This window comes from Polypterus senegalus, chromosome 7 (genome assembly GCF_016835505.1).
Source record: "Polypterus senegalus isolate Bchr_013 chromosome 7, ASM1683550v1, whole genome shotgun sequence".
NCBI classification, from domain to species: domain Eukaryota; kingdom Metazoa; phylum Chordata; class Cladistia; order Polypteriformes; family Polypteridae; genus Polypterus; species Polypterus senegalus.
Genome location: NC_053160.1, coordinates 169,969,879 through 169,983,008, shown reverse-complemented (window position 1 = coordinate 169,983,008; position 13,130 = coordinate 169,969,879). Strand labels below are relative to the sequence as shown.

The following is a 13,130-nucleotide window of genomic DNA, read 5'->3' as shown; positions in this document are numbered from 1 at the left end:
GAGCGCTGTAAAAGACTCATTGCAAATTATCGCAAACGCTTGATTGCAGTTATTGCTGCTAAGGGTGGCCCAACCAGTTATTAGGTTCAGGGGGCAATTACTTTTTCACACAGGGCCATGTAGGTTTGGATTTTTTTTTCTCCCTAAATAATAAAAACCATCATTTAAAAACTGCATTTTGTGTTTACTTGTGTTATATTTGACTAATGGTTAAATGTGTTTAATGATCAGAAACATTTTGTGTGACAAACATGCAAAAGAATAAGAAATCAGGAAGGGGGGAAATAGTTTTTCACACCACTGTATGAGCACCCCGACAAAACCGCGACGGACAAATGAGCGCCGACAAACCCACTAACTGGTTTTCGACAAATGCGCGCCGACAAAATCGCGAGAGAGGCCAAGAGAGTGGGACGCCCTTGCTGCAATTCTTCCTACATATGCAGGGTATGATCTTAAGGACTATCTGCTATCTGCGTGCTGTGCTGATGGCATGCCGCGTCTCATAATACTGACTTCTAAAATAAACATTATTATATATGCTTTAAACTAGTATTTCATATTTAATTAAACTTTCGCAATTTTGTCGGTGCGCATATGTCTATCTCGCAAATGTCGGGTGTCACACACACACACACGCACACACTCACACATACGAGGCCAAATTAAAATCACCAGACATCCTAACATTCCTGTCTTTGGGTTGTGTGAAAAAATAACAGAGTAGAGAAAAAAACAAAGCTCTGACAGGCAGAGGAAGAATGTACAGTGTCACAAAAATCAAAAAAAGCCACAGAAAGGTTTGGGGCAGCCACCTGTATATTATTCCTTGGCTGCAAATTGGTTTAAAGGCTTGTACTGATGGGTACAGATTGGAGTCCAGAACAGAGCTGAAGGGATGGAGGAAATGTGGCGGCTTTAAAGGCCAGTATAGGAAGTGACATCAAAGGGGCAAGAACCAGAAGGGTCTTCATCCTTAGGCTTGCACCCGGAACTGACATCAAATGGTCCTAAACCAGGAATGATGTCATCAAGGCCAGGTGCAATTTCCCATCTCCCCATCACGGTCTTAAGAAAAAGTGAGAAAAAGAGTCAGTGCACTCCACTACCTCCTGGTCTGGTTTGGAATTACTCTCACTCAAGCCCTTTAACTGCCTCCCATGCGCACGTGTGTGACAACAGATTTAACTATTGCACATTTGCATCCTGGTACTTAACGTAGGCAGGCTACATGGATGTGATGAGAATCACGAAGAGAGTCAAATGCAAGGACTGGACACGCAGCCTTGTAATTTAAACTAATAGTCGCCGGACTACAGTCACTGGCAAATCGAGCATCTCGATGCACTTCATGTCCTCACTCTATTCCAGTCGTTTCATGTACATCATAAACCAGACAAATAAATTGATTCTGTGCAATAACACAGAAAAACATGAAAGGCATGGTGCAGTAGTTCCTCCTGTACTTGTACTTGTTAAACTGCACTGGTTACCCGTTGCCTTTAGAATTGACTTGTTCTTGATTTCAATGGTGATTCTGCTCTCATATTTGAACAGGGCTGCACTGTCCTCGCAGTTATAGTGGGCTTCAAACTGAGGACACTGATTACAGGGCACAGAACTCCATCAGCTTAGTCTGGCTGCTGTCTACACAGGGGCTTCCTTTCTAGCACCAGCCTGTCACTCTCAGCCTCCACTGTGCTTTGCCCCTCCACTTACAAACAAATTTGCTGGCACTGGGCTACATAGCAGGGGGTACCGCACAACATTCTCCACGCTTTTAGATGCTCAGGCGCTGCTCCACTGAATGAATGTTTAAAGGTTATGCACAAGATGACTGCAGAGGCATCTTTTGTTACTAAACTGTGGAATAGCATTCCTAAAAGCAATAGAGACTATACATACAAAATGGGTGGTCTAAAAATTGAGAGTACACCTTAGGTGAAGGATTTAGGAGTCATAGTGGACTCTAAGCTATCAACTTCCAGTCAGTGTTCAGAAGCCATTAAGAAGGCTAAAAGAATGTCAGGTTATATAGCGTCCTGATGTGTGGAGTACGAGTCCAAGGAAGGTCTGCTCAACTTTTATAATGCACTGGTGAGGCCTCACCTGGAGTACTGTGTGTAGTTTTGGTCTCCAGGCTACAAAAAGGACAAAACAGCTCTAGAAAAGGTCCAGAGAAGAGCCACTAGGTTGATTCCAGGGCTAAAGGGGATGAATTATGAGGAAAGATTAAAAGAGCTGAGCCTTTACAGCTTAAGCAAATGAAGGTTAGCAGGTGACATGACTGAAGTGCTTAAAAGTATGAAGGGAATTAGTCCAGTGGATCAAGACTGTGACTTTAAAATGAGTTCATCAAGAACATGGTGACACAGTTGGAAACTTGTTAAGAGTAGATTTCACACAAACACTAGGAAGTTTTTCTTTACACAAAGAACGATAGACACTTGGGATAAGAGACCAAGTAGTGTGGTAGACAGTAAGACTTTAGGGACACTCAAACTCATCTTGATGTTTTTTAGATGAATTAGGTGGATAAAACTGGCAAGCTTTGCTGGGCCGAATGGCCTTTTCTCGTCTAGATTGTTCAAATATTTTAATGTTCTAATGCTCTACTTGTTCCTGCCATAAACCCATTGCTGTCCGGACAAGAACTACTGAATATACTTGTGTTTAAGTTCTACCATGGATAAGTCGGGACTTGATTTTGCACTATAATTTCCCGTATTTTATAATGTCAGTCATATAAGTTGAATGCGGAAAACACGCGCTATTGGTCCAAGGGATTATGATATGCTAACGCCCACCTGAGAGAGTAACCACGGAGCACACGGCCTTTTTTCTATGTGGGTGCAGCAATGCGCTGTATCAGGGTGTGCTCCTAACCTCTCTCTCTGTCTGTATATTATGTCTATGTATCCACACGGTAATACCCGAACTATTCCAAAGCGAGGTTTGCACCTATTTGTGTTTTTTGCATCTCACACCCTCATACACCTTTATTGTAAGAGCATCTCTTATCTAAAATGGAGTGTTCGATCAGAAAAAAATATGAAGCTGGTTATACAGTAGTGTGAAAAACTATTTGCCCCCTTCCTGATTTCTTATTCTTTTGCATGTTTGTCACACAAAATGTTTCTGATCATCAAACACATTTAACCATTAGTCAAATATAACACAAGTAAACACAAAATGCAGTTTTAAATGATGATTTTTATTATTTAGGGAGAAAAAATCCAAACCTACATGGCCCTGTGTGAAAAAGTAATTGCCCCTGAACCTAATAACTGGTTGGGCCACCCTTAGCAGCAATAACTGCAATCAAGCGTTTGCGATAACTTGCAATGAGTCTTTTACAGCGCTCTGGAGGAATTTTGGCCCACTCATCTTTGCAGAATTGTTGTAATTCAGCTTTATTTGAGGGTTTTCTAGCATGAACTGCCTTTTTAAGGTCATGCCGTAGCATCTCAATTGGATTCAGGTCAGAACTTTGACTAGGCCACTCCAAAGTCTTCATTTTGTTTTTCTTCAGCCATTCAGAGGTGAATTTGCAGGTGTGTTTTGGGTCATTGTCCTGTTGCAGCACCCAAGATCGCTTCAGCTTGAGTTGACGAACAGATGGCCGGACATTCTCCTTCAGGATTTTTGGTAGACAGTAGAATTCATGGTTCCATCTATCACAGCAAGCCTTCCAGGTCCTGAAGCAGCAAAACAACCCCAGACCATCACACTACCACCACCATATTTTACTGTTGGTATGATGTTCTTTTTCAGAAATGCTGTGTTCCTTTTACGCCAGATGTAACGGGACATTTGCCTTCCAAAAAGTTCAACTTTTGTCTCATCAGTCCACAAGGTATTTTCCCAAAAGTCTTGGCTATCATTGAGATGTTTCTTAGCAAAATTGAGACAAGCCCTAATGTTCTTTTTGCTTAATAGTGGTTTGCGTCTTGGAAATCTGCCATGCAGGCCGTTTTTGCCCAGTCTCTTTCTTATGGTGGAGTCGTGAACACTGACCTTAATTGAGGCAAGTGAGGCCTGCAGTTCTTTAGACGTTGTCCTGGGGTCTTTTGTGACCTCTCGGGTGAGTCGTCTCTGCGCTCTTGGGGTAATTTTGTTCGGCCGGCCACTCCTGGGAAGGTTCACCACTGTTCCATGTTTTTGCCATTTGTGGATAATGGCTCTCACTGTGGTTCGCTGGAGTCCCAAAGCTTTAGAAATGGCTTTATAACCTTTACCAGACTGATAGATCTCAATTACTTCTGTTCTCATTTGTTCCTGAATTTCTTTGGATCTTGGCATGATGTCTAGCTTTTGAGGTGCTTTTGGTCTACTTCTCTGTGTCAGGCAGCTCCTATTGAAGTGATTTCTTGATTGAAACAGGTGTGGCAGTAATCAGGCCTGGGGGTGGCTACGGAAATTGAACTCAGGTGTGATACACCACAGTTAGGTGATTTTTTAACAAGGGGGCAATTACTTTTTCACACAGGGCCATGTAGGTTTGGATTTTTTTTTCTCTCTAAATAATAAAAACCATCATTTAAAAACTGCATTTTGTGTTTACTTGTGTTATATTTGACTAATGGTTAAATGTGTTTGATGATCAGAAACATTTTGTGTGAGAAACATGCAAAAGAATAAGAAATCAGGAAGGGGGCAAATAGTTTTTCACACCACTGTAAATTAAACATCGCTGAAGTAGTGAAAGAAACTGGTTACTGCGCTGCTGCAACAAAATTTGATGTGTCTGAGAAACTGGTGCGGGACTGGAGGAAGCAAGAAGATGTAAAAAATAGTGTGTTGCATTTTTGAATGGGCATATAAGTCGGGGTCTGATTTTTATGATCGAGTTTTCGGGTTTCAAGACCCGACTTATATGTGAGTATATACGGTAAGCAAATGATGGTAGCACATTAGTTTAGGTACTGCAAAAATGCATCAATTACTCTTATATAACAAAGCGTTAACAAAGACTTAATTTGGTCTTCATAACACTTATCAAAGATCAGTAGATCGGTTAGTCACCTCTGTGCAGTGTGGCATATTGACATGCTGGTAAAGTTATCTGTTAATATTGTTATGCGTGAGTAGATGTCTTGCACCCAAAAAAGGAGGCTTAGGGTTAAGGTCAGTACTTTAGCAAAATTAGCTTTATTCAACTTGAAGCAGGAACAGCACGATCGTTTATTGTATCGGGATCTACCACGCTGCTTATACACAGACAGCAAACAGGCAGAGTCAGGGCCATGTCAGTGGCCACGTTATAGTCTTTCCTGCGTTTATAATGTTCCTTGCATCACCCATCGACCACAGATGCTTATAGTGTGACCGCGATCGGCTCGTAGTTATTTCTGCTGCACTGTGAACCTGCAGTTGCTTCGGCAATAGACAAGCAGCCCTCCACAAATGCGGCAATCAGGCTTCACCATGTTGTCCCGCTAGGGGGGTCCCAAAAGAGTTCAGAAACTTCACAATGTGAAGAATTCACAGGTCTTTTGCTAAATATGGAATACCAAATGAATTCTGTCTCCGTGAAGCCACCACAGACCACTCCAAAGTGAAGTTTTGTTAGTCGGTCACATTGCTGAATTGAAGAAACACTTCACTGATACTTCATTAGCGTTAAGAAGACACAAAGAAGTGTTTTAAGGCCTTGTTACACTCACAGATGCCTTTTTTGCAGTACCCAGACTTAAATGCTACCCAAACATGAGCCTGAACTGCATTAGTGGGTTTCAAAGTGAATAGATTGAAATATTCCGAATGGGATAAACTCGAGCCCCCCTTAAACCCTGAAGTGGATTCATATGTTCTGATGACGCTTTAAAACAAGAAATCAGTAAATGTTACAGATAAACAAAAAGTATTTTAGGGATCATTGATTAATGGCCTTGTCTAGCTGATTGCACGGGCTCCTCTGTCTTCATTAAACAAAACCCAAAAGAGCTGACCTTGAAAGAAGATAAAACGGAGTCGCATCCAAGGATTTTTCTTTTACTCCGGTACCACAAATCACATGGGATTTTCCCGGAAGACATACATCAAACCTTGGTGCCCCTTATTACTTAGCTCTTTGTGCCTAAGCCTTTGCGTGTGTGTGTGTGTTTTTTTTGCTTATTTAGATGGTGGTTCATAAATGCTAAATGGTCTCATCATGCTGTACAATGGCTGTCAAACTAAGAGCTGAAGGGAAAGAGGAGAACCTGGGATGTACAGTTTAAATGTACTGTTAGCCTCTGAAATTAGGTGTAGAAAGTGCATCCAGTTGAAGAGAGAAGCAGAAGCACACCTGCGCCTGCCAGCTTCATTTTTATTTATCTGCCTTAAAATCCAAAGGCAAACCCCATTTCGGATCCGAAAACTTTAAAGAGCTGCCACATTTGCTTTGTGTGGCTCAGCCATTAAAAGCTAAGCAGTTCCAATGGAAAAGGTGATTCAATTTTATTTGCTTATCAGCACTGCTCTGCTGGCTGAACGTATATATATATATATATATATATATATATATATATATATATATATATATATATATATATATATATATATATATATATATATATATATATATACATCTTGATGACATATATTTATTACAAGAAAAGATCACTAATCCAGCAGTTAAAGTTACAAGCGGCTGCAGAATCTCGTAAAGTTGAAAAACTCATTACAGTAAATCCAAATGATGCTTTTCTGAGGTAACTTCATATGCGGCCATCTGAAGTGAATACTGTTTTTTTTTTCTGCATTAACTGACAAAGTCATCTTTGAAAATAAATAAATAAACGCGTAAATAATGGAAACAAAACAAGATTGGTTTTGTGAAAGAGAAGAAAGATTTAAGGCGAGGACCCTCTCTTCACCTTGTTAGCTTTAGATGGTGTTGATCGCTAATGGTGGTTTTCTTGCTTTGAGCCAATGCAGGTAGCGAAAGTCGTTTAAGACACTAGGCCTACAAAATTGAATTATTTCTTTTAGAAACATTCAGTGTAAATTTGTCAGAATCACACACACACACTGCTCAATACGGCCCCATGAAAAAGTGCGCCCCCTTCCTGATTATTGCAAATTTTTGACACAAGTCCTTAACCAAAATCTAATATTAAATAAAGGGCATCTGAGTGAATAAATAGTACATTTTCATAAATAATTCATCTAGTGAAGAACCCGCACCGTGTGAATAAGTAATTGCCCCCTAGTTAAATCAACCCAGTTAAATGGCTAAAAAAACAGTCGCTGAATGGTACAGCCAAACCTGATCCCAGCCCGCCATACTCAATACAATCCCCACTTTGTGTGTTACATGTTGCCAGAAAATAAAATTCAACATTAGATCAAAAGGTATTCCTGGAAAAAAAAATGCTGTTATCTATCAGTCAGGAATAGGCTTCAAAGACATTTCTAACCAGTGTTGTGCATGAACCAGTTCAAAAGAGCGCTTTCATTGAACAAGCTCATTTTTCTAAGAACGGTGAACTTAACGTCACGTATTTGCAAGTGAAGATCTTGAACGTGATCTTGTTCAGTTTTAGGTGACATTCTGGATCTGGTTTAGGTCCAGCCTAAACGTGCCTTACCCTGTAATGTAGGGGTGGAGCCGAATCCGAATAGGGTTTTCAGATAATCACAAATAGTGGAGTTTTACGAATATTTATTTTGTATTATTTTTTTGCCATTTATTTTTATTCGGAAAGAAATAACGTAAAATCAAATAGGCGCTGTCTCTGTCTATATGATTGTGCTTACGCTGCACCCCCGCTGACATGAGCATGCGGTGAAGCTCCGCTTTCGTTTTTAGGAAAACGTTGTACTTCGTGAGGCCACTTTATATTTTTGCAATATGTGACGCGAATTTTGACCGGCAGCGTAATAAGGTTAGTTCACCTACACACTGGTTCCACGGTCACCATTTGTGTCACACGGTTGGAAATAGAGTGGTAATTTATATGGATACTTGCATCTATTTAATTTCTTTTTTGATCGGGAGGATATTAGCATATATGGTCATATAGGTTTTTTTCTGGGTATAACTCAATAAAGTGTATTTAAATAAAAAAAAAGTCTTCATAATTATTGTATTTTATTCAAGAGCACTGTAATAGCCTAATATAAGGCATGCAAAATTGAAAAAAGTAAACTCATGGGTCATTTATTCTCACTCCTTAAAAAATACAAAATGAACTGATCATGAACTAGCTCAGAATTGAATTGGTGAACGATGAACGTGAATGTATTCATTTTAATCTGTGAACTGAACTTTGCGCGAGTTCTTGTGAGGTGTGAATTTGCACAACTCCGGTTCTAATCCTCTGGCATTCCACCGGACCACCAAGACACTCACCTTCTCCAAAAGGGAAATGGAATGGTGTTGTGAATGCATTCCGATCACTCCTCTATTATCTGTGCCCTTTTCTTTTATTTTCAGGTCTTGTCTCATTGTTATTTAAATGTAATATTATTTCTGTGATTTGATAATGGTTTTGTTTTGTAATGTGGAAAATTATCCGTTATCTGTTTTGAATGGGCCAGCTTGGAGAATAATTTTACTGATTTACAGGAACCTTTTCTTTTACATCTCGCCTGAAGAAGGGGCCTGAGTTGCCTCGAAAGCTTGCATATTGTAATCTTTTTAGTTAGCCAATAAAAGGTGTCATTTTGCTTGGCTTTTCACTACATTTATAATGGCTAACACGGTACAGCACCCTAGTACTAGGAACATTTTCTGAAATGTATTCATGGCACTACTAATTAATTGTTGTTTAAAATATTCCTGATGGGGGTTTTTTTTTTACTTCAAAGACAAAGTTTATTTTATGAATATTATTTTATTTTTATCCTGTGATATCACTTCCGTTTTTTTTGTGGGCTGCAGTGTTTCATGAGTCGCCTTTCTATGATGCGTCTGTTGCTTGTTGGCTATGGGGGCGGGGCTCCAAAGGTCATAAGGTCTGACGTCACTTACATGACACTCACTTTAAATACCGCCGTGACACTGTCTGTGATTTGGATAATAAAAGCAGCAGGTTCTTTTCATGCATGTCTTTCTGATGTTCTTTGGTCTTTAATCCTTGCTCTGGTTTTTAACAACAATACAGTAATCCCTCCTCGATCGCGGGGGTTGCGTTCCAGACCCCCCCGCGATAGGTGAAAATCCGCAAAGTAGAAACCATATGTTTCTATGGTTATTTTTATATATTTTAAGCCCTTATAAACTCTCCCACACTGTTTATAAATATTCCCCGAGTTGTACAGCATAATCCCTTTGTATTCTCTTAGATATTAGGTAAGATTCATTGAAATTATGTATATAAACAAACTGTTTATATACAGTAAAACCTTAATATTATTTTAAAGATATTGAGTGTCTCCGATATCACGTTACAGCCATTACGATAGACATGCCACCAGCAATAAATACGTACAATGCAACAAAAATAGTATACAGTAAATGTGTGTGTACAGTGACACTAAACATACGTACATGTACTAAGTACTGTAAGTAGAAAATTAATTATGGTTACTCACCAACAATGACACGATGACTTGTCCGATAACAATGAGTTTTATTTTACTGCACAACAAAGGAGAGTGTTACAGCCCTTAAAGGAGCCACTTCAGGCGATTGTGTAGCACTGCCGTTGTTCTTCTTGTGGCAGTCTTCAATCCAAATCCCTAAAGCAGATTCCATCCAGACTACTGCCTTATTACATCCACTTACAACTTGTTTTGCACCCTGGTTAAAAGGACACTGTGGCTGTAGATCTTATATTCCTTTCCTACTTTTTAAATAAAAAGAATCGTAGCCTTCAACAAATCCAAAACGTTTACCTTTTCGGCAATCATTAACATCTTCCGTTTGCGCTTGGGCACGGCCCCTGAAGCAGTAGCAGATCGTTTTGGAGCCATAATGAAGGGCTTGACTATACACAAAGATAAACACAAAAGAGCACAACTCTTTACACAGCGAAACACGTTGATGCTGAATGAGCGAGACGAGACTTCCTGGTTAACACTGCATTCAGCAAGCAGGAACTTAACTGCGTGCTCTGATTGGTTAGCTTCTCAGTCATCCGCCAATAGCGTCCCTTGTATGAAATCAACTGGGCAAACCAACTGAGGAAGCATGTACAGGAAGTAAAAAGACACATTGTCCGAAGCAGCGAAAAATCCGCGTTTATATATTTAGTTATGCTTTCATATAAAATCCGCGATAGAGTGAAGTCGCGAAACTCGAAGCGCGATATAGCGAGGGATTACTGTATTTGGTATCGTTGATCTACCAGGAAACTAATGAAGCTTAAGCCTCAGGAACCCTTTAGAGCATGGGTGTCAAACTCCGGTCCTGGAGGGCCGCAGTGGCTGCAGGTTTTCATTCTAACCATCTTCTTAATTAGTGACCAGTTTTTGCTGCTAATTAACTTCTTTTGCCTTCATTTTATTTAACTTGACTCAGGCCCCTTAGTTGTTTCTTTTTCCTGAACTAGCAGTCAAACAATAATGAGCCGCCACGTGACCAGCGGACCTGTGCCCTTCACACAATATCTGAAAATAAAGAAAGGTGGAGGTCTCAGTAAGGCTGATCTCTCAGGTCACCAAAACATCTTGACGGTGTTCTTAGGGAAAAACAGAAAATCAACAGTTTTGGAACTGTCTGCTGTGGCAGAGTGATAGCGGCAACAGGCCACTGAATTAAATAACGGGTTTAATTAACAGCAAGAATCGGCTTCTCATTAAGAACGTGATTGGAGTGAAATTGGTTGGAGTTTGAAGCCCAATTTAGCTTGTCATCTGTTGGCTCGTTTCATGTCTCATTTCTGTTTGGCTTTCATTTAATGAAGAAAAGAATCAATCCTTAAAAACAGATCTACTAAAATGAAGGGAAAAAGAATTTAATCAGCAGTGAAAATTGGTTGCTGATTAGGAAAAGGGTCAGAATGAAAACCTACAGCCACTGCGGCCCTCCAGGCCCGGAGTTTGACACCCCTGCTTTAGAACCCTTTAGTTAACTTTAGTTAAAATTGTGGGTGTCCACTGTATGATAAGGGTTTATACAAAATAATATTAATAATAGAATGTAATTCAATGCAAAATAATAATTCAAATAAAAATTGAAAGGTTATTAAAGTACCCTGTAAGCTAGCCATAAACGAAATACCGTTCAAATTAAGAATGTTTTTTAATATATTTAACACCCGTGTAATAGTGAAACAGGACACACTTTATAAATGAATAAACAAACAGGTATCGCTAGCTAAGCAAGGTACGCTCCAAAACGTGGCCAGACATAGACCGGCTCGAACAAAGGTGGAAGGACTGAGAGTGACCCAAGGAAGAAGGAAGGGAGCGAGTCTTGAATCTTTTGGTGAAATATCGAGAAGAAAGCACCTCCCCAGCACTGAATAAAAGGCCTGCACTTGTGTCTCTGCCTATCTGTGTCTGGTTAGGGTGGCTGTACGTGCCCCGGTGGTCCACAACACTAAACAAAGATTTGAGCCCCCGCCCCAAAAAAAAGTGCAACACCTGGTAAATGTAAAAAGGTTTGCGTTCTTTTTTTTTGCTGCTGTCCATCAATTGTAATGTTTGATTTTTCTTTTTCTCTTTTTGACATTACCCGGGCACCACTTTGTAATTACTTTTCTCATGAGCGCCACCACTTCTAACCTGATTTTCATGGTTGTCCCTGTGTTGTCATTGACTTTGACATCTCTTATTGGTCATGTGGTCCACCATAAGCATGACGTTCGATATAATTAAGATGATGATGCATCACATGCTTTGGATTAATTCTACGACAAATAATCAAAAATTGTTTACAGTAGTTACGGTAAAAGATTTCAAATTTTTATTGAGACATTCAGCCAGCCACTTTGCCTTTGATTTTTGATCTCGGTATTATTGTGCTTTCTTTAGCTTTTTGGCCCTTGGAGATGTTTTGACTGCTCTCTTCATATTTGCTTAAAAGCTTCTCATTTCAGTGGTGTTTTCTTAGCACTTTTCTGCCCTCTTGGACGAGCCGCATCTCCATTTGGAGACCTCATGTTACAAAGGACACAAGTACAGCTCATCAGGGAGGCTGTGAAGTTCCCTCCTCCTCCTTAGAAATGAGGAGACAAGAGAGCAGAAAATCGAGGACTTAACCACATCGGAGCAAGTTCATCCAAAAGTGTAAAGACTGGAAAGAAGGAAGACATGAAACCGTACAAGAATTGTCACATCACCAAAATGTCAAATTTCATGCACTAATTAGCAGAATCCTACTCTTCTGTAGTGCTGTAGCAGCTTGATGCAACTTAATGTTTTACGAAACGGAGCATTAAATATTTTATTTAAGATTTTTTTTTCCACACATCTGGAGAGCTTAGGGATAATTGAACTTAACTTTAAATGAATTCTTTTATTCAATGGATCCATTTTTTGGTTGTTGTTGTTTGTTTCATTCCATCTTGAGTTTCATTGCTTTTTAGAACAAAATTGCACGCTAACTTGAAAGTGGTATTAACTGTGTAGTTAAAGCTCCCATACTTTGAGAAGTACGCCAAGGGACTGCACTGTATGAGTGGGTGTTACTGTATACCACTGGCGCATTAGCCAGCTGCCACTAGGTGGTGCCAACCTGAATTCTCTTGACTGTAACTGAGTCTTACAATACCCATTATGTTCCTCGAATAAGGTGACATTTTATCAAAATTTAGCAATATTTGATATTTGAGAAACAAATTAGCAATATTTAATGTTTTAAAGTCTATGTCAATGTGCACACTTTTCAGTTATTTAAAGATTGTTTTAAAGCATGTCAGTTGTTCAGCCTACCCTGCTTTTAGTTTGCAGTGGATTCAGAAAGTATTCAGACCCCTTCACATTCTGCACTCTTCATTGTGGTATACATTTAATTTTAAATACATAAATTTGCCATTTCTGCCCATCAGTCTCCACTCAGTGGCTCATTATGACAAAGTGAAAACATGTTTTCAGAAAGGTTTTATTACAAATCAAAAAACTAAAATCTTTCATTCAGATGGCTGTGACACTCCAGATTGTGCTCAGGTGCATCCTGTTTGCTTTAATTGTCCTTGAGGTGTGTCTGGAACTTGATTAGCAACCATATTAAGTGTACATTTATGGGCCAAAATGGC

The 13,130-nt window shown here is 39.6% G+C and overlaps 1 protein-coding gene across 2 annotated transcripts in view; it reads left to right on the top strand.

Annotated features, from left to right (window-relative positions):
• Positions 1-13,130, top strand: part of ndst3 (N-deacetylase/N-sulfotransferase (heparan glucosaminyl) 3) — a 491,728-nt gene that overhangs the window by 272,605 nt on the left and 205,993 nt on the right. The gene's annotated exons all lie outside the window — the stretch shown is intronic.